We start from the raw sequence: 20478 nt of genomic DNA, 5'->3' as shown, positions 1-20478 counted from the left end.
TACCCTTAAATCTTTGTAGGATTTACTATTGGATAGCTACAAATGACCTAATGTGGGGGAGAGGGGGGATTCCACAAAGCAGGATTTCTCAGTTAGCCAGATAACCTAAGCCCAAAGATGAGGACTGTCCAATAGGAAGGTCCCTCAGCTCTTTTCCTATTGGACAGGCTTGACGTTAAGGATTGACATTGGGCTTAAGTCATCTGGCTAAACTGAGAAATCCTTTTATGTGAAGTACCCCTGGTCTTTCTTTGGGCTCTCCTCCCTACTTAAAAGAGACACGGCTGTAGAGACGACACACAGGTGAAGCATATTATCTAGTTAGCCCGCTAATTCATAGTGCCTGGCTATCTACCCTGCATATGAAGCTTGACCACACCCTCTTCTCCACACCAGTCAAAATTTCAATTAAGAACTATTTATTTTTCAAAGTCAGAAAAAAACAGAAAACATATTTAATAGACAATGTAATATTTAAGTGTTGAGTATTTAGTGTGTTCACCATTTGCCTTTATTACAGCTTCCATTCTTTTCAGGAGACTTGCTTTCACACCTCCGAAGTTCAGTCTTAGAAGTTGGTTGCATTTTCTACTTCTCACAATCCAAGAAATCCCAAACACATTCACTAATGTTTGAGTCTGGACTGTGGAGTGGTCAGTCCATTCTTCTGAGAACACCAGCAGCTTGTTTGTTTGATGTGAAAATGTTCTTCTTGTTGGTCTATTTCCTTTTTTTCAGTAAGGGCTTCTTGACAGCTACACATCTTTTCAGGCTCTCAGCGCTGGGCTGTCAGAAACATCTGATTTTTTCAGAGCTGAAGAAAGAGTTGAGCTTAATTTTCTCATATCTGTAAAAAAATGAAAGCTTTTAGTACCGTTAATCTGATGGTGGCAGTTTTGGTCATCTGTCAGGTCTTGCACGGTTGTTAGAAGTCCCATCTTCCTCATTATTTTCCCTTGATTTTTTTTAAAATTCCATAAATATGAGCAATTCATATAATACAGAATAGCCATTTTGATAGGAAATGAAATGAACGAAAAGTGGTCTCTGACTTTTGCATAGTAATTTATATTGAAATGTAAAAACAGAAAAGACAGACACACAAATAATATATAAACAGAAACACACATACAAGGGACAATGCTTGATGTATTAAACAAGACATCAACGGATCCACTTACGCATGTATCATATCCTAAAGAGTAAAGACAGATTTTAAATTGAGATTTAAAGCTGGGATGGTCAGGGCAGATCAATGCTCAGCTGTAGGCTCTTCTGGTCTTGGTGCTGCTACCGTAAAGGCATGGTCACCCTTGAGTTTTAGAGATCATGGCACAGCCAGGAGTAATTGATTGGCATCTGAGTGATCTTGAGCCAGAGTGAAGGCAGAGTACGTCAGTGATATAAAAACAGACCAGGCCAAGAAGAGCAGATAATAAAACCTTCAAGTGGATCCAGAAGTACACAGGAGAGGACTAAAACCTCTTTTTAGTGCTACATTTTGAATGAGCTGTAAGCCAGACAAAGAGGGAGTTGCAGTGACGTAAACACTACAAAATAAAAGCATGATTGATGTTTTGTAGATCATGAAAGGAGAGGAATGGTTTGTATTTTATCTCTAAGCTGAAAGAAAGCTTTTATTTTATAAGTTGAAAGAAAAGAGGTTTTACATGTCAAACCTGAGGTCTGAAGAAAAATTAGGCCAAGATATTTGCCTGTGGCAACAAATGGCCTAAGAGGCAGTCAATACATTTCAAACAACCAAATAAGACAATCTTGGATTTGCTTTTATGTTATTGGTTGTCCACTCTTGAATGTTATGCTGACAAGCATGTACCTTTCTAAAGATGTGAAAATGATTGTGTTTCTGGGGTTAAATATATCAGCATAAATAATATTTTTTATATCATGTGTCCCAGAAAAAAAACATATAATATATAGGAAAGAAGAAAGAAGATGGGACCTAGAATTGAGCCTTGAGGCACTTCACGTTTAATAGTGCCTGAGGAGTAGAATAAGTTACCAGTGTTAACTAAGAACATGTTGTGGCTGAGGTAAAATGTAAACCAATTCAATGCAGGTCCATGGATGCCAACCCTCTTGCTCAAAGTGATGGACAAGAGTATTATCATTAACAGTGCCAAATGTGGCACTGAAATTCAGCATCGTTAAAATAAACTATGTTATAAAATTATAAAAAAAAACAATAAATCGTTAGTGACCTTTAAAAGAGCAGACTTTGTGCTATGGGCTGTTCTGAAATATGACCCAAATGTTTCAAGGATGCCGTTTACTGAGAAAGAACAGTAATGAAATAAGGGCAACTTTTGTCCAGGATTTCTGAGAGGAATGACAATTTTGAAATAAGTCTGTATTTACTGAGAGTCTTGGGTCCAGGGTTATTTTTTAAGAAGTGACCTAAATGCCATTAGCAGTTACACTAATGCTCCTAGGAATTCCCTTAAAGCAGCAGTCCATTTTTTTTGTTGTTGTTAAAACTGAAAGAAGTAGCATTACTGAGTCAGGGGAACAAAGAGAACACAAAAATATGGTGTTAGTGTGTGTGCGCTGCTGCAAGTCATCCTGGAAAGCCTGAAATGATCATTTAAAAGTCAAAGGTACCAGGGCAGATTTGGCGGGGGTTTTCAGACCATGTCATACGCCCACACTCAAAAAGAAGGTCCGGTTCAATGTTTAGGCCTTAAATGCAAAATCAACATTACACTGATAAAGATATGATGACAATAGTAGGTAATTCACTCTCACCCTTGGAAGACACATCCACCAAATTTGACTGAGTTCTTGCTCACAAATTCAGATTCAAACACTTCTGGGGGCACAACCCCCAGGGACAATGCCTAGCAACATCACACTGTCTCTGGTTCAATGAGTAGGGGAGAGTGGGCCAAAAACTCAGGGTGAAATGTACAGTTTCAAGTTGAACATGCTTTTGTCCATCTTCTCATATTCTCACATAAGCATAATTTGTGACATTTTCACAGTAATCAATCAGATATTTCTCCAGATTCTCCCTGAAGGCCTTTACAGGAGCTTTTTCATCAGTGTTTTTTAAATACTGAGTGCCGTGTGTACAAGTCATTTTTATTCACACTTGCATTGGCTGTAATGTAGCACAGTTTTGAAGCATATAAACTCACAATGAGAGCTGGGCAGGCTAAAGTACAGCGTCCACAAAGTGGTGTTAGCTTTAATAAGGTGTTACTCTGAAAGTAAAGTACTCCTGAATTAATCTTCCCAAAGTAAACACTGAGAGAAGTCCATACCCCATATACATTTAAAACAGTGCATTTATTTACATACTGTAAATGTCATTGGAAAAATAGTTATTTCAGTTTTATTACTTTGAGCTAAACCTATAAACACAGTGATAAACAAAATCAATTTCTATTTTCTCTCAAATTCAAATGACACAGCATCATATTACTAATTATACTCATTCTGATGCATTCATTTTTAGGTATTTAGGTTGGAAAGATTGTCTGGGTCAAATAACAACAAATTTTACTGAATTAATTGTATTTCCACCATTTACCACTTTTTTTACCACTTTTTAGTGACTGTAACGATGAGCTCTACCTATGGAGTTAGAAACGCTTGTATGGGCATTGCTCTCAGCTGGATTGGTCAAACATGGTTGTGGAAGTTTTCATGTCCATTCATAGCAGAGATGTGTAGGTTGCTTGTGTAAAATTTGAGCGGGTAGCCTTGGGCTATTTTGGTATTCTGATTGCACTAGGAACATTTACATGAATTTATGTCTGAGAGCCCACAGTGAATCAGTGGACTCAGCGGGTGAATAAGGTGACTAATCCATCCAAGATAAACTTTCTGATTTAGAACTGATTGCACTTTGCCTGTAAAGCTTGTCTGCAAAGGCTGCGAATGCTCAAATAAGCAACCATTTTCACCTCAACTTGTCCGTAATTGCAGGTTCCTTGTTGGTTCTTTGTGAGGCTGCTTAATGGTGTGAGCTCATTTCTGCTATTTCAGTGATAAAAAAAGAAAACTGTTGTATATATATTAGGCATAACATTATGACCACCTCCTTGTTTCTACGCTCATTGTCCATTTTTAGCTCCACTTACTATATAGGTGCACTTTGTAGTTCTACAGTTACAGACTGTAGTCCATCTGTTTCTCTGATACTTTGTTAGCCCCCTTTTACCCTGTTCTTCAGTGGTCAGGACCCCCATGGACCCTCACAGAGCAGGTACTATTTGGGTGGTGGATCATTCTGAGCACTGCAGTAACACTGATGTGGTGGTGGTGTGTTAGTGTGTGTTGCGCTGGTCTGGGTGGATCAGACACAGCAGTGCTGCTGGAGTCACTAATCAACTGTGCCCCAGATTTTTAGCTGTGGTCCGCTATATACTTTCTTTAACTGTCACATTTTTAAAGTCAGTATGCTGCTTGTCATAAAAGCTTTGCCATAAACAAGATGACATATTTTGCATACTTTTTGACTGTAACCATGACAGCAAAGCTCTGATTGGTCAGCCTTTTTTAATGCCTCCACACATCATACAAAATCAAGCTACTCACAGTCTGCCAGTTTCAGACTAATATTGATGTGTTGACTTTAAAAATTAATATGCATTTTTTTTACTGTAAAAATTAGACAGTGAATAGGCCTTAAAGCACATTATATAGCTTCTGAACCTGTAACTGAAGCTAAACCACATTCAGTGATTGAAGCAGCATTGATTTGACACGCTGACCTCATCAAGCAACACAGGAGGACAAAAAAATACCCAACAACATTTGGGGAAAAAGATGTGCAGCCATTTCAGATCACAGTTTGGGCTAATTAGCATTAGCATTCTCTTATTTGGCACTCTGTTGATGTTTGTTCAGATGTTGGCGGTGGTGTCTTTGCTCATTGGCACACCTACTTTATTTGTACGCTTATTTACTTGAACACTGATACATAACATTGACATAACCATGCCTAAGACATACCATAGCAGATGTAATATGCTGTAATGAGTTGACGGATTATGTCCTGTAATATAGCAGTGTCATGTTGCCATTATCAGTAATTGTCATTGCAGATGCCCTAATGTTTGATGCCACAATGGCTAACTAGAATATTATCGAAAATGAGCACATGACATAAGCTGCCATGACATCAACCATTATGTCATATGACATGTGACATCTTCCATAACATGCTAATGCCACAATTGGTTCAATATCCAAGTGTTGTGTCACTAAAGCACATTTGTTGATTAAACACATTGAACAATGTAAAATATATATGCTACAACATTCAGAAAAATCCAGTGCATCACACCTTACAGTTTGAACACCAAGTAGCATCTAAATGTTCTTATTATGTGTTGTGTTTTTCTCCAAAGGCACACCTCCTCTCATTAAAAGAAGGAGAGCACTTAAAGAGGAGCATAGCAACAGAGTTTTCTTAACCAGCTTAGAGGTCGTTTATTTTTTGAATCCACATAAAATCCTCTCTGTGACCCAGCCTCGTTCATCGGCTTGAGAAAGCACTGCATCTCCAGGATATGGTGCCTAGTTACCTTGGTGACTTGGCCAGCAGTGCATTTGAGCATGGTTGCTGCGGAAACACCTGGAAAGCTTCCCATCTGCGTTGCTGACCATTTTAGTGCAGTTTAATGCTGGTCTGTGCCACCTGCCATTATACCTCTGAACAGGTGCTCAAAAATCACGCAAGAGAACCTTCACTACGCTGACCGCACACAGGGTCATTGACACAAAATGTGAAATACTTGGCACAGAAATCCTCATATTCAGAGATATGAAATGGTTTCCACGTATTATGAACTGATGAACAGACATCCTTTCTACGTTTTGCTTTCCAGCTGTTATGATCTCTGCCTCACAGCTGAGCCGCAAAGGTGATGATGATTACGAAAATATGAAAAGGGGAAATATAAGGTGATAAGAGGCTAATCATTCTGGCATTTGGCCATGAAAGCCTGGGGTAGATCAAAGGTTTTTGTGTGTGTGTGTGTGTGTGTGTGTGTGTGTGTGTGTGTGTGTGCACTTCACGCATGCATGTGTGTCTATTCTACCTTGTCCCGGCTACTGCCTAAAAAATCTGACTCGTATTTCTTTTTCTCGCTAATATACTCTCTCTGAACGGAGCTGCTCTTCTCCAGTCTTATCATTACAATCGTAATTACATCTCAGAAAGCAGGAGTGCGGAGTGAAATGCTGTAACCCCAAGGTCAAGCAAGGCAAACACGAACAGGCTGGAAAGAGGCCTCTAGAGGAGGCACTGTGGACTAAGTACCAGATTAGAATGCTCATTTCAGTGCAGCTACAGCAGAGGGGAGCGGCAAGATGGCTAAAGATTAAAACAGCAATAAAAAAGAACAAAAATAAACATGCACAGAACTGCAGTCAGTGTTTATGCAGATTACTTAGATGGCTGGCTGGGATTTGGGGTAAGGGCAACAAAGACAGAAACAAGGCCTAATTTATCATGTTTTGTCCTGTGGTGCTGTCCAGCAAGAAAGGCAGGAGGAGTACACTGCTTTTAATACTGGCAAACTGTGACTATAAGAGCTAGTCCTTTAGTTGAGGCCAAAACTGTCAAAATGTGGTCAAAAATTAGGAAAAACTTTACAGTAGTGCTAATTTTCGCTAGTGCCCCTATGGGACTCTAGTGGTATGTTAGTGCTAATCTAAAAGCGGCTCGCGTGAACATTTTTTGGCAGTTTAGGATTTAAGACATAGATTTGAAGCTTGTAAAATGCATTCCATGTTTAATTATAAGATGACAAATTAACACATTTTTCTTTCATGTAGCAGTTTTGCACTAAATCCTTCAGTGAAGACTTGTCATAAAGTGTTGCCACCGTTTTCCAATGTTTTCCAATGTATTGCTCAAGCTACCATTTGTAGGTGCAATCAGTAAGCTATGTAGGATTTCCAGAAGGCCTATAGTGATGTTTTTCTCATGAAATTAGTTCTACACCGTTTGTAATTCAAAGCATGATTTGTTGATTTTACTGTCAGTTCCTGATTTGATGCATTAGTCCTTCAGTTGAACTCCTGCAGTCCTAACCAGTGAGCTAGCTTGGCCATATCTACCGAGATTCCACAGGAAAAATAGGGAATTTTATCTCAAAACATCAAATAAGAGTTGGACTACAATACAACAAGCACAACAAGCAATGTGATTAATTTACGAAATGGAAATTAACTAAAAAACACAGACATGTGTTTTTTTTAAATCAGAGAAATCATTAGGCCTTCTCTGAAGGAGTAAAAGGCCCTGAGGGTTCCCCTTTGGCTTTGACTAAGGAAGTATACCCTTAAAATTAAAGCTGCTCAAAAGAGTTCCTTGAAGTGACGTTATATATAAGGATCACTGCTGGTTTCCTAAAGAACCTTTCAGAGCATGATAAAAAAACTAAGCAGAAACCACTCAGTTAAAAGGCTCTTCAGGGAACCTTTCTCCTATAGAATCGCTTCAAAAAAACTATTTTGGTTTTGAAATGTATGCAGCCATACAGGTAAGCACTGAAAGAGTTACCAGTGCTGAATACAAATTACACACAAATGAATGGATACAGCTGAAAAAGAGAATGAGTCACTGCACATCCTCATAAAAACAAGCTCTGGTACAGAATGTGACTTCCACCAGGTCGTAAGAAAGAGAGAAACAGAGTGATGTCACTGAATCCTAATACTCCTGGTTAGTTCTGCAGATGAACTCTATGCATATTCTGAACTCTATTTATGCGCCAAGTTATTCAAAACGATTGTGCTGTTTATGGCAACATCTCTGACCACTTAATTTTGCATGGTAATCATAGCTTACTGTTCATGATCTACCCTGCACTACAGAAAATGACATCTTAACAGATGAAACGAGCTTAAATCTAGTTAAAAGATTGAATATTTCTCATTTTAAGATTGTCCTGAGATTATCATAAGATTATATAACTTATTTCTAGATGTTTTACTTGTTTAAAGTGATTTTATTCATCATATTGGCAGATATTTTTGCTTGTTTTAAGAAATAAGCTTGAAACAAGTAAAGTTATCTCCCAGTGCTGTGAGTACTTAGAACAAAAGCATATAGAAAGTAGTTGAATATTCTTGTAATAAGTGTGGGACAATTTTAAAATGAAAGATATTAGATCATTTAAACAGATTTAAGATCACAGGTTACAGTGATTTTCCCTTTGCCTAACAACACCTTTAAAATAATCTCAATGCATTGAGTTTAAATTTAAATGAAACATCCGTTTGAGATGTCAACAAACTTAAAATTCCTCACTAAACTATATATATACTATGTATATGTTATATGCCGTATTGTGTGTCGTGTATCCCTGTGAAATCCCAGGACTGATCTACACTCTATCTGCAGAGTCATGCTTTGCCAGCCTTTTAGATAACAGTGTATATAAATCAGTGTTCAGTGGACTTCTATTTATTTATTTTAATTTATTTTTTTTTTTGGCATGTTTATTTTGTTGTTGTTGTCATCACTTGATAGCCAATCAGGGGATTAAAAATATTGAGCAAAACCAATTAAAACAGGGATTTAGCATTACACTCTCAGAAATAAAGGTGTGAAACTGTCACTGGGGCAGCACCCCTCGTCACTGGGGTGGGACCCTCAAGGGTCCATTTCAGTACCTTTAGTCAGGGAACATAACTGAACCATAATCCACTGAAATGATATGTTCTAAGCTGTACTGACTCCACACACCCCGTCTCGTCTCCAGGCTTTTATTTTACTGTTCTGTTTTAAAACATTCGGTTATAAAAAGGTACAAATACGAACTTTTCACCTGGGAAAAACTTATTAAAGGTCCATAATTGAACCTTAAAACCACTGTTGTACCTTTATAAACCTGCACAGTACCTTTGTTTCTAACAGTGTACAGACCCTCCCATACTGCTGTGGTTTTGTTTTGAAAATGTGACTGTAATGACATAAGCGTGACTGGCGTGACTGAAATTTTCAAAATATTATTCAGGTGAGTGCTAAAATCCTACAGATTCTTATTCAGGGAAACAATAAGGAGGCCAGAGAGGTGTAAGCAATACATATCACCAGTAAGAGCATACACTGAAAACACGTACTGACAGAGCTACATATATTTGTACATATAGACAACAGAGACTTCCAGTTGAGTTTTTTATTGTTCAATTGGTTGATTTTTCAGATCATTTATTCACATAGGTTTGTTCCACATATTTCTTTTCAAGTAAAAATGTCAATAAATTCATTTCTGCTTTTGTTTTTTTAAATGCATTTGCATATTGTCATTACTGCCAGTTTAGTATTACCGAAAAGCTGAGTTTGCACTGAATTATAGACCACTTGATAACAGTGCAATGTAACACCAGGTTACAGTCAAAAATATATAGAGAGGCATAGGCAGCTTTTCAGATTTCGGTTCTAAAGTGTTAACCATAGGAAAATTACTGTGATGCATGACCTCTCATGGTTTATTACTTTAATAATAAACTACTGATGGACCAAATGCTACAACAAATGTTTCTGTAGTTAGGGGGAAACATGTAATGTAGCTCTTGGTCCATCAATTGTTCATTATTTAAGTAAGAAACAATGGGAGGCCAAGCATTACAGTGATTTTCCTATGGTTAACCCTTTAGAACCATTGAAAAATCACTGTAATGCATGGGATTTCATGGTTTATTACTTTAATAATAAGCCATTGATGGACCAAAAGCTACAATATATGTTTCTGTAAGTAGCGAGAACATGTAATGTAGCCCTTGGTCCATGAATTTTAGAAAATATCAGTTTTTTGTAAAGCAATAACGAAGCAATGTGAACTTCCACATGCTAAATAAGTAAGTAAGTAAGTAAATAAATAAATAAATAAATAAATAAAGGCATCTTCTCTTCCATGTAAATCCTTGACCTGATAAGCGAGCTTAGGGAATATTAAACTTCCATTATCTGCTGGCCACCAGAAAGCATACTTGGGCATGTACTGTATCAGTATTAATAAATGGGAGGAGATGAAAGGAGGGATCTTTCATCTCGTCCATCTCCGAGCGCAGAGCTAGAGTCTGTGCGTGAGCACTTGTGCTGACATGGAAAAGCAGAGACACTTATCAAATCTCTACACCTGCCTGCTGAAACAGATAACCAGCTTTGACAAAGGATCAGTTTAATTAAGTCACTCAGTCATGTGACGGTCCCTCCTTCACACTTTTTCAATTCGTCTGTCTTGATTGGAAAGTGTTACAGTGCTCGAAGTTGCATGTAAGCAAAGGTGTTCTTGTCTATGTAACGTGTCTCTCAGTGCACTCTTCCATTACCTGAAGAGGCTGCTGGCTTTAATTGCCTGGCTGACTGACAGTGGCTCTTCAGAGAGCTGACCCTGGTGCTCTTTTCATGGCCAGCACCTGCTGGCAGACGCGAGCACGCGCTCTTTGTGGGCACACCCCTCAGTCTCCGAGCGTGGTCAGGAATAGATTCTGAATGCCAAGTCATTACCATCAGGGCACGGCACCCTGGGACGGGCAATGACGACCCAGCGCCTGCCTACGCCTAATCACACACATTTTCAATTCCCCCTGCACTTTCTCTCTGAGCTTTCAGTTCCCTCACCTGTTAAAATGTGTTTTCTTTTGTCTGTTCACAACGCCTTCTTTTTTTCATAGGAAGAGAAGATCTTGGCAAAATGTGTAAGATTCATTAAACTGGAGCTGGCATTTAGAAACTGAGGTAAATGAAATGCCATACACCTACTCACTCTCTCTCTTTCTCTCTCTCTCTCTCTGTCTCGTTCTCTCTCTCTCTCTCTCTCTCTCTCTCTCTCTCTCTCTCTCTCTGTCTCGTTCTCTCTCTCTCTCTCTCTCTCACACACACACACACACACATATATGCTTGTTTTCAAACCATGTCACAATTTGGGCTCAAACAAACATGCATCCCATATTTATTATATCAATCAATCAACTTTTATTTAAACCTAAAGTACGCTTAGGGAGACAATGTACCCGAGCCAATACAGAATTATTTGTTATGGGATTAAAAAATTTAATAGTAAAAAACTAAAAAAATAAAGAAAAAGTACTAAAAAAAAGTAAAAAATCAATAAACCATTAAAATTGCAACAAGATAGTAACTAAACAACAGATCAAACAAGGATAAAATAAATGAAAACATCCATCCATCCATCCTCTAAACCGCTTATCCTTCTGGGTCGCGGTGGGGTGCTGGAGCCTATCCCAGCTGTCATCGGGCGGAAGGCAGGATACACCCTGGACAGGTCGCCAGTCCATCGCAGGGCAGACAAACAGACATATACATCCACACACACACACACACACACACACTCACACACTCACTCACACCTAGGGGCAATTTAGCACGTCCAATTGACCTGACTGCATGTTTTTGGACTGTGGGAGGAAACCCACGCAGACCCACACAGAAATGACCCTGGTCACCCAGCCGGGAATCGAACCCAGGCCATTCTTGCTGTGAGGCGACAGCGCTACCCACTGCGCCACCGTGCCGCCTAAATAAAAACATAATTAATGAAATAAATAAGGGAATAGAAGACGTAAAACAATAACCTGGTGATAACAAAATAAAGACAAATAATAATAAAAGTGAAACAATAGCTAAAACATATCAGATCAAATTAAAGGTTAACCAAAATCAAATAAAACAGACTGAAAAGTTTAAAATGTTCTTGTGACACCAGCAAGCGAAGCTTTAGAGTTTCCTGTAATGAATTCCAGCTCGATGGTGACTGTAGCTAAATGTCCCAGTTCAGTAAAAGCTCTCAGCACCTGAAGGGTCCAATTACTGGAACGAATATAATAAAATGCATTATTCACACTGAGCTTTTCTGTGATATACGAAGGCATATGGCCAGTAAGTGCTTTATAGATAAAAAGATGCTAATGTGTCTCCCGATGCACGGCCAGAGATGACCATCCAACCTTCTTATACAGTACACAGTGATTGTATGGGTCACCAGTAATGAATCTTAAAGCAGAGAGTCCAGAGACTTCAGAGTAAATGCAGATGCAGATCAGTATATCACATCACCATAACCCAGGATAGACAATAGCGCTGCTTCAACAATCTTTTTCCTTGTGTGCTTTGGGAAACATGCATTGTTTCAATACAGGAAGCCAAGATTTTGCCTCAGTTTACATGTAAGCTTGTTAGCATGGAATTTAAAAGTGCATTTATCGTCTAGCCATATGCCAGGGCATTTGTACTCACTAACTCTTTTAATTAAAAGGTTTCAGCATTAAGAGAATGCTGCAGTTTTTCCACTGATGAGCAGTACTTTGTTAGCCCCCTTTAACCCTGTCCTTCAGTGGTCAGGACCCCCATGGACCCTCACAGAGCAGGTGCTATTTGGGTGGCGGATCATTCTCAGCACTGCAATAACAGTGACGTGGTGGTGGTGTGTTAGTGTGTGTTGTGCTGGTCTGAGTGGATCAGACACAGCAGTGCTGCTGGAGTTTTTAAATAGCGTCCTGTGGGCAGCGTCCTGTGACCACTGATGAAGGTCTAGAAGATGACCAACACAAACTGTGCAGCAGCAGATGAGCTATTGACTCTGACTTTACATCTACAAGGTGGACTGACAAGGTAGGAGTGTCTAATAGAGTGGACAGTGAGTGGACACTGCTGTGTCTGATCCACTCAGACCAGCACAACACACACTAACACACCACCACCACGTCAGTGTTACAGCAGTGCTGAGAATGATCCACCACCCAAATAGTACCTGCTCTGTGAGGGTCCATGGGGGTCCTGACCACTGAAGAACAGGGTAAAAGGGGGCTAACAAAGTATGCAGAGAAACAGATGGACTACAGTCTGTAACTGTAGTGCACTTATATAGTAAGTGGAGCTGATAAAATGGACAATGAGCGCAGAAACAAGGAGGTGGTCAGAATGTTATGCCTGATTGGTGTATTTTCCATTTTTAAAATACATGTCTTTTGACAGACTTTCAAACTCTGCGGACAGATGCTAACATCGCCATAACCGCTCTTAAAATATTCAGTAAGTTCAGCTCATTCCAGGTCAGATAAAACAAAACCATTTCAAAGCCGTGTGACCTCAGGCCAAAATAATAAACTTGAAATGTCAGTTCTTTACTTAGGAGGCGTAATGATCGAACTTGTGCTCTGACATTATTTCGCACGCATTTCCATGGAAACAAATGAAGTCTTAATTTCAAAGCCAGGCCATGTTGACTATTACAGCTCTGGCTGAGATTGAAAGTTGGGGTCTTTTTGTGTGGAGGCCATCAGTGCAATGGCTATGAACTTTTATGCCGGGCTCTTAATGGCTGAAGCACATAGTTGTTGTGTGTGGATAAACAAGAGGGCTGTTGGGAGTCATTGTGTTATGGGACAGATGGAGGACATGCAGATATGAAGTGCTGGGAGCAGTAGCCCTTGGAAGCGCTGCACGATGGACGAGCTCAGAGTGAAGAGATAGATGATAGTGTCCTCCAGAGCCACTTATCTTTCCATGCCTTTCATGTGTTGCATGATTGATCCTTTTATTGAATGCACACACTAGGGATGGGAGGTATACCGCTATCAAAGTGAGTACTGCTATGACGCTGTCTCAGGATATGGATTTTGACATAATGTGAATATGATGATAAGCCCAAAAAAAAAGGTTAATCGCAAACAACCCTGCCACCGAGACACGCCGACAATAAGGTTGAACAGATTCAATCATTCTTATAAACTCAGAAAAGTGCATTTTTGACCAGAAGCAGTAATTAAACCACTAAATATCACTTGCAGTATAGTCCACTGTCAATAAGTGTGGAATTTTCTTGATTTTTATTTGACATAATCATCATATAGTCATGAAATTATTGTACTGTATTGCTGTAGTAATTACTCCATTATTCCATTGTCAGTTTTGGTTGGAAACAAGAAGGTTAAAGCCCAATAGAAAAATATCCAATCAAGTTTCTTTCTTTCCCCTTAGTATCTACAGTGGTGTGAAAAAGAAATCCAAACCTACAGGGCCCTGTGTGAAAATGTGATTGCCCCCTAAACCTAATAACTGGTTGGGCCACCCTTAGCAACAACTGCAATCAATCGTTTGCGATAACTGGCATTAAGTCTTTTACAGAGCTGTGGAGGAAATTTGGCCACTCATCTTTGCAGAATTGTTGTAATTCAGCCACACTGGAGGGTTTCCAAGCATGAACCACCTTTTTAAGGTCATGCCACAGCATCTCAATCGGATTCAGGTCAGGGCTTTGACTAGGCCACTCCAAAGTCTTAATTTTGTTTTTCTTAAGCCATTCAGAGGTGGACTTGCTGGAGTGTTTTGGATGATTGTCCTGCTACAGAACCCAAGTGCGCTTTAGCTTGAGGTCACGAACAGATGGCCGGACATTCTCCTTCAGGATGTTTTGGTAGACAGCAGAATTCATGGTTCCATTTACCACAGCAAGTCTTCCAGGTCAACACACAAACACCACCATATTTTACTGTTGGTATGATGTTCCTTTTCTGAAATGCTGTGTTACTTCTACGCCAGATGTAATGGGACAAACACCTTCCAAAAAGTTCAACTTTTGTCTCGTCAGTCCACAGAGTATTCTCCCAAAAGTCTTGGGGATCATCAAGATGTTTTCTGGCAAAACTGAGACGAGCCTTTATGTTCTTTTTGCTCAGCATTGGTTTTCGTCTTGGAACTTTGCCATGCAGGCCATTTTTGCCTGGTCTCTTTCTTATGGTGGAGTCATGAACCCTGATCTTAACTGAGGCAAGTGAGGCCTGCAGTCCTTTGGATGTTGTTATGGGGTCTTTTGTGACCTCTTGGATGAGTTGTCGCTGCGCTCTTGGGGTAATTTTGGTCGGCCAGCCACTCCTGGGAAGGTTCACCACTGTTCCATGTTTTCACCATTTGTGGATAATGGCTCTCACTGTGGTTCGCTGGAGTCCCAAAGATTTAGAAATGGCTTTATAACCTTTTCCAGACTGATAGATCTCAATTACATTGTTTCTCATTTGTTCCTGAATTTCTTTGGATCGCAGCATGATGTCTAGCTTTTGAGGATCTTTTGGTCTACCTCACTCTCTCCACCTCTCCCATTGGCTAGGACTTCAGGAGGTGACCAGAAGGCCTAACACATCAGACAAACCCAAGCATAAGCAGACAATGGAATGAACCAGTCACATTTTAATTTTCAATGAGTAGGACAACTTTTGTAAGCACAAACGTCACTCTAGGCCTACTGCAAGTTCTAGATAAACCACTGACTGCAATGCATCAGAAAGCCTGAACAATACATTTCAGTCAGATATTAGAAATTGGAAAACAGTGGCAGCAGCTCATGGAATATATTTTACAAGCTTCAAGTTAAATCAAGAATGGCAAAAAAAAAATGTTCATGTGAATATGCATTTGTTTGACGCTAACATGCTGCTAAAATTCTGTAGCGGCAGAAATTAATGTTACTGTAGAAAAGTTTTTAACTCATTTTGCTCACTTTTGACTGAATTTTGACATTTATGGCCAGATCTGAAGGCCCAACGACACTAGTCATGGTTCACCACTACCAACTACAAAGTTGAGACTAGAACTGAGGATGAAGCTGGAGGTAGCAACAAACCAGAGGCAAGTTTGTAGGAAAGGAACACTAAGAACCGGTTTTATAGAAGGGAACTAAAGAAGCATGTACGCATTTCCAGAAACAAATGAAGCAATAAAGATTTTTTAGTTTGAAATTGTCTCACAGTGTTCAGGTTCATACATTTAATAAGGAAAGCTGAACAATTTACTAATCTTGAAATGCTTAAAAAAAGTATATAATAAAACCAAAACGACAAACAATAGCAACAACAACGATAAGCAGTAGCAGAAGTAGTAGTGCTTGTTATTTTGATGTGTATTGATTAATTAAGGATTACTATTTTTTATATCCTGATATTGTTATCATCAGAACAGTGGAAAATATCATGATATAAATCTGAGCTCATATCGCCCACCTCAAACTCACACAAACACCATATGCACATACAAAATTCACACCAACACTCTTATTAAAGGTGACATAAAGGAAGCAATGCCATAGAAAAGTGGTCACAGAGCCTCTTTCAGAAGATCTATATTCAGTTCAGTTCAGTTCAGTTCAACACTGCATCTGACGTACTGCCCTTACCTAACATTAACATATCTGATTCAGCCAATCAACAACTTCCGATTAACTTATCGGCTGAAGCGAGCGTGCTAGATCGTAGGTTGGAACTGGGCTCAGCAATAAGGTCGAGATACAGCTTGGGGACCACCAGAACCATAAAAAACACTTCCCTACTTTCAGTGGCTCTTTGAAAACCCATGTTTGTAAATGAGATGTGTAAAGAACCTTTTTAAAGTGCATAGAACCTCCACATAATATAAAGGTACCAAAACGAATACCAGTAAGGTTCTTTATGGATCTGTACATCCATTCCAAGAGCCTTTGAAAAACAATTAATTTTTAACAATGTGTACAAGATCTGCATGTACACCCGCCTAAATTCTATCACACACCCTCCAAGTTCCTCCCCTTTATTCCTAATTTGATGCCCTTTCCTCCAGCTCTCCACTGCTGTCCATTACCGGATGTAACAAAAGAACCCAGCGAGAGCCTGGAGCTGTAAGGTCCAGTAATAAACTCCTCATTCATCCAGCAGGCTCTGAACACAAGCCACAAAAGGTCACAAGTCTCTCCAATTCAGCCTCAACAAAACATGATAAATGAGACTGCTTAGCTAAATCCGCACAACTAAAGCCCCCCCTCCGCCCGCCCTGTGTCATTTGCCTTAAATGACTTGGCTGTATTGTGACTCAGTCTACCGTCTTTACAGGTGTCCAATTAGGACTCCATCAACTGGACAGCTCCGGCAGTACTGAGCGGAGAGAAGTCCCTTTGGTGCTTGAGCTTTGTGACAGCAAGCAGATGTTTACAGGAAAGTGAACTGGAACACTGGACTGGTCCCCAGGCTCAGGCTTATGTAATGCAGGAGGAAGAACGAGTGGAGCGGATCCAGCAATGCAGGGGTAGCCAATGAAAAGGCCCGAGGCCAGAGAATGGCGTGAGGATGCAGATTAAGACTGGTAGTCACGGCCCCTCAGACACTCAGCTCAGGGCTTTGCCTCAGGCAGCCACAGACATTCACTTCCAACTGTTCACGCATATCTATGCTAAGGAGGCATGAGGAAAAACAGAGGAGGAGGGAGACAAATGCCTCTTTACATCCAGTCGTCCATAAAAAACATGAGAAAAGAGATGATTTAATGTTTCAACAATGTATACTTACAGATATTACTTTAAAGACCCAGGGAACCTAAATCTATGTTTACTTTCTGATTAGGTGAATCTTGTTCTTGCAGGTAAACAGTAAACATCTACCCAAAGTTTACATGTTGAATAATGTTTCAATGACCAATAAATGACCATGAATTCTGTATGAGCGGCAGAGCAAGCGAGCAGTGTTGGACAGAGAGCTGTCAATCAAGCCGGCTCATTAGCAACGCCCACCCAGTTCTTGAATAGGTCTGCTCAATGGTTTTAGCAGTGTATTATCATATTTATATCTTATATTTTTCATTCAAGATTTGCTGGATGTTTAATATAACACTTAAATTTTGTATCATACAAATTTTTATTTTACTCTGTGTTCCCTGGACTTTAATAACTGCTAACCTGATAAAAGCACATTTTTATGACTACAGACAAATGTTGGTATATTGTTATAAGCATGTTAAAAATTAAATAAAATTAATATTAATTCTGAAGACATTATATTGAAGATAACCCACTTGCATAAAGAAGGGGAAAGAATACATTTGGGAATGCTTGGATTGTGATAAGCACAAAATGCAACCAACGTCCTAGACTGAACTTTGAAGATGTGGAAAAATTTAACTAAATGAATGGAATAAGCTTAAAATGTGGTGTAACAACAAGAAATATTGTATTAAATGCATGTAAAAGTACACATATTAATAAATAATTAGTCGAAAACAGACTCCACTGAACGACTTCCACTTTATTTCATCCTTTACAGCTGAAACATAACCTCACAGGCTGCAGTAGATTAGCGGTGTGAGATTTAGCCACTCTGGAACGCTGACCTTGTTAAACAGTGCTACCATAATTAAAGTTCTCACAGTAAGTGCTGCATAGCGGCTAAAAGAGCCCAGCGGGTTTACAAAGATACAGTAGGTTTGTATATGTCAAGTCTGATGGCTCTCCACCTGTGCTCTAAACAGGGTTACATAGAGAAGCTCACGTTTATTAAGTCATGTTTATTAATCTGCTGGCAGATTTTCTTTAAAAATAAAATATTAACAAACATGTAAGAACTCTACTATTACTCTCAAATTGCATCATGAAATAATAGTTTAAAAGATATGTCTTATATAAGGGGTTTTAGCTGACATTTACAGATGTATGCAAAAGTTTTGGTGCCCCTGGTCAATGACGTTTTGTGATTTTCCAAAATTAAAGTTAACACATTCTCTACAGAGAACACACTTCTGAACATTTTACTGCAGCAAATGTTTATTTCCATAGTTCCATATCCCACATATTGGGAAAAATATACATAAAATGTGGCCTGTGCGAGTTATGGCACATTTTATATTATATTTTATGTTTTTTGTTTTTTTTTTCTAATATGCTAAACTCAGCAAACAGAAACTGTGCACTAAAAATTGCATAAAAAATGACACATTAAGCTCCCTGTACATTATGTGTTAACTTATTTTCCCTTAGAAAATCAACAAAACATGTAATGTGACCATGAGTCTTTACATACGTTTGACTGGGATTTATCATGGACAACTATTTTAATATAGTACTGAAGTTTTTAAATATTGTTTTCAAATCAAATCACAGTTTTTGCAAATATAATGAATTTTCAGATTTTTCTGAAGTTGCACCTTCAACGTAAAGCCACATGTTGCATCCTAAAAAGGATTTCTAAAATTTTCTTACACAGTGAAGCTCTCCAGTTGTTTTTTTTTGTGATAAAATATTCATCTCATGCTTTTACTTGTTAGACAACAACAATACGCCTTCCTGCATGTTGATGACACTGTGTTGAATCTGGGAAGAAAGATTAATTCTTTTTTATGCAATTTAATTTAAGTATTGATGAACGTGTCACTTCAACACCATGTGTAAAGGTTTATTGACAGCAGCTTTATTGATTAAAGGTTTCAGATTGTTTCTGACCCAGGGTCACTGTTGTGTCACTTGCAGCCACTGAAGTGATTGAAGACCTGAGGCTTTACATCAGTTGCAGTAATGAGTGGTGCCATCAGGCGCTCTCAGTGCCCTTCTTCAGAAGGGCAATCTGACTCTGGGTCAACCACTTAACTAACCGGCAATGCAAGGTGACCTTTGGGCTACCAAATGTCCAGGCAGAACTGTCCATCTGTGTCTGTGTGTGTGTGTGTGTGTGTGTGTGTAAATTGTCAAACCACTTTTTGTTTTTTTATCACTGATTGTGCCATATAATACCTTTCATTTTTATTAAAGAGGAAAACTGACTTTTTTTTAATGCACGATTACTGTTTACTGAATTTAACATATTGGGAAAATAAGTAAACCATAAAATATGGCCTCTGCAAAAGGTATGACACATTCTATTTATTAATTTATGAATTTATTTAATATGATAAACACAAAACTGTGCTAACTGTGCACTAAAAATGACAAATTGTTCAGTAGAGTTTATTATTGCTTATTTTTACTAAGAAAATCAACAAGTATGTTTTAAAACACTGTATACTGTATACACCAATTAGTGTGTGTTGTGCTGGTACGAGTGGATCAGACACAGCAGTGCTGCTGGAGTTTTTAAACACCTCAGTGTCACTGCTGGACTGAGAATAGTCCACCAACCAAAAATATCCAGCCAACAGCATCCTGTGGGCAGCGTCCTGTGACCACTGATGAAGGACTAGAGGATGACCAACACAAACTGTGCAGCAGCAGATGAGCTATCGTCTCTGACTTTACATCTACAAGGTGGACTGACAAGGTAGAATAGATGTGGACAGTGAGTGGACACAGTGTTTAAAAACTCCAGTAGCACTGCTGTTTCTGATCCACTCGTACCAGCACAACACAAACTAACACCACCACCACCATGTCAGTGTTACTGCAGTGCTGAGAATGACCCACCACCCAAATAGTACCTGCTCTGTGAGGCTCCATGGGGGTCCTGACCACTGAAGAAAAACAGATGGACTACAGTCTGTAACTGTAGAACTACAAAGTGCACCTATATAGTAAGTGGAGCTGATAAAATGGACAATAAGCGTAGAAACAAGGAGGTGGTCATAATGTTATGCCTGATCGGTGTATATGCTAGGCTATCTGCAAAGCTGCGAATATGTCATAGTATGTTACCCCCTCCTTTGCACAGCTCCACATACTCTCAGTATGGTTGGTGCCTGTGTTCTGTTTT

Source organism: Colossoma macropomum, unplaced genomic scaffold (genome assembly GCF_904425465.1).
Source record: "Colossoma macropomum unplaced genomic scaffold, Colossoma_macropomum, whole genome shotgun sequence".
Classification (NCBI taxonomy): Eukaryota; Metazoa; Chordata; class Actinopteri; order Characiformes; family Serrasalmidae; genus Colossoma; species Colossoma macropomum.
Note: the sequence above shows the minus strand (reverse complement) of the source record.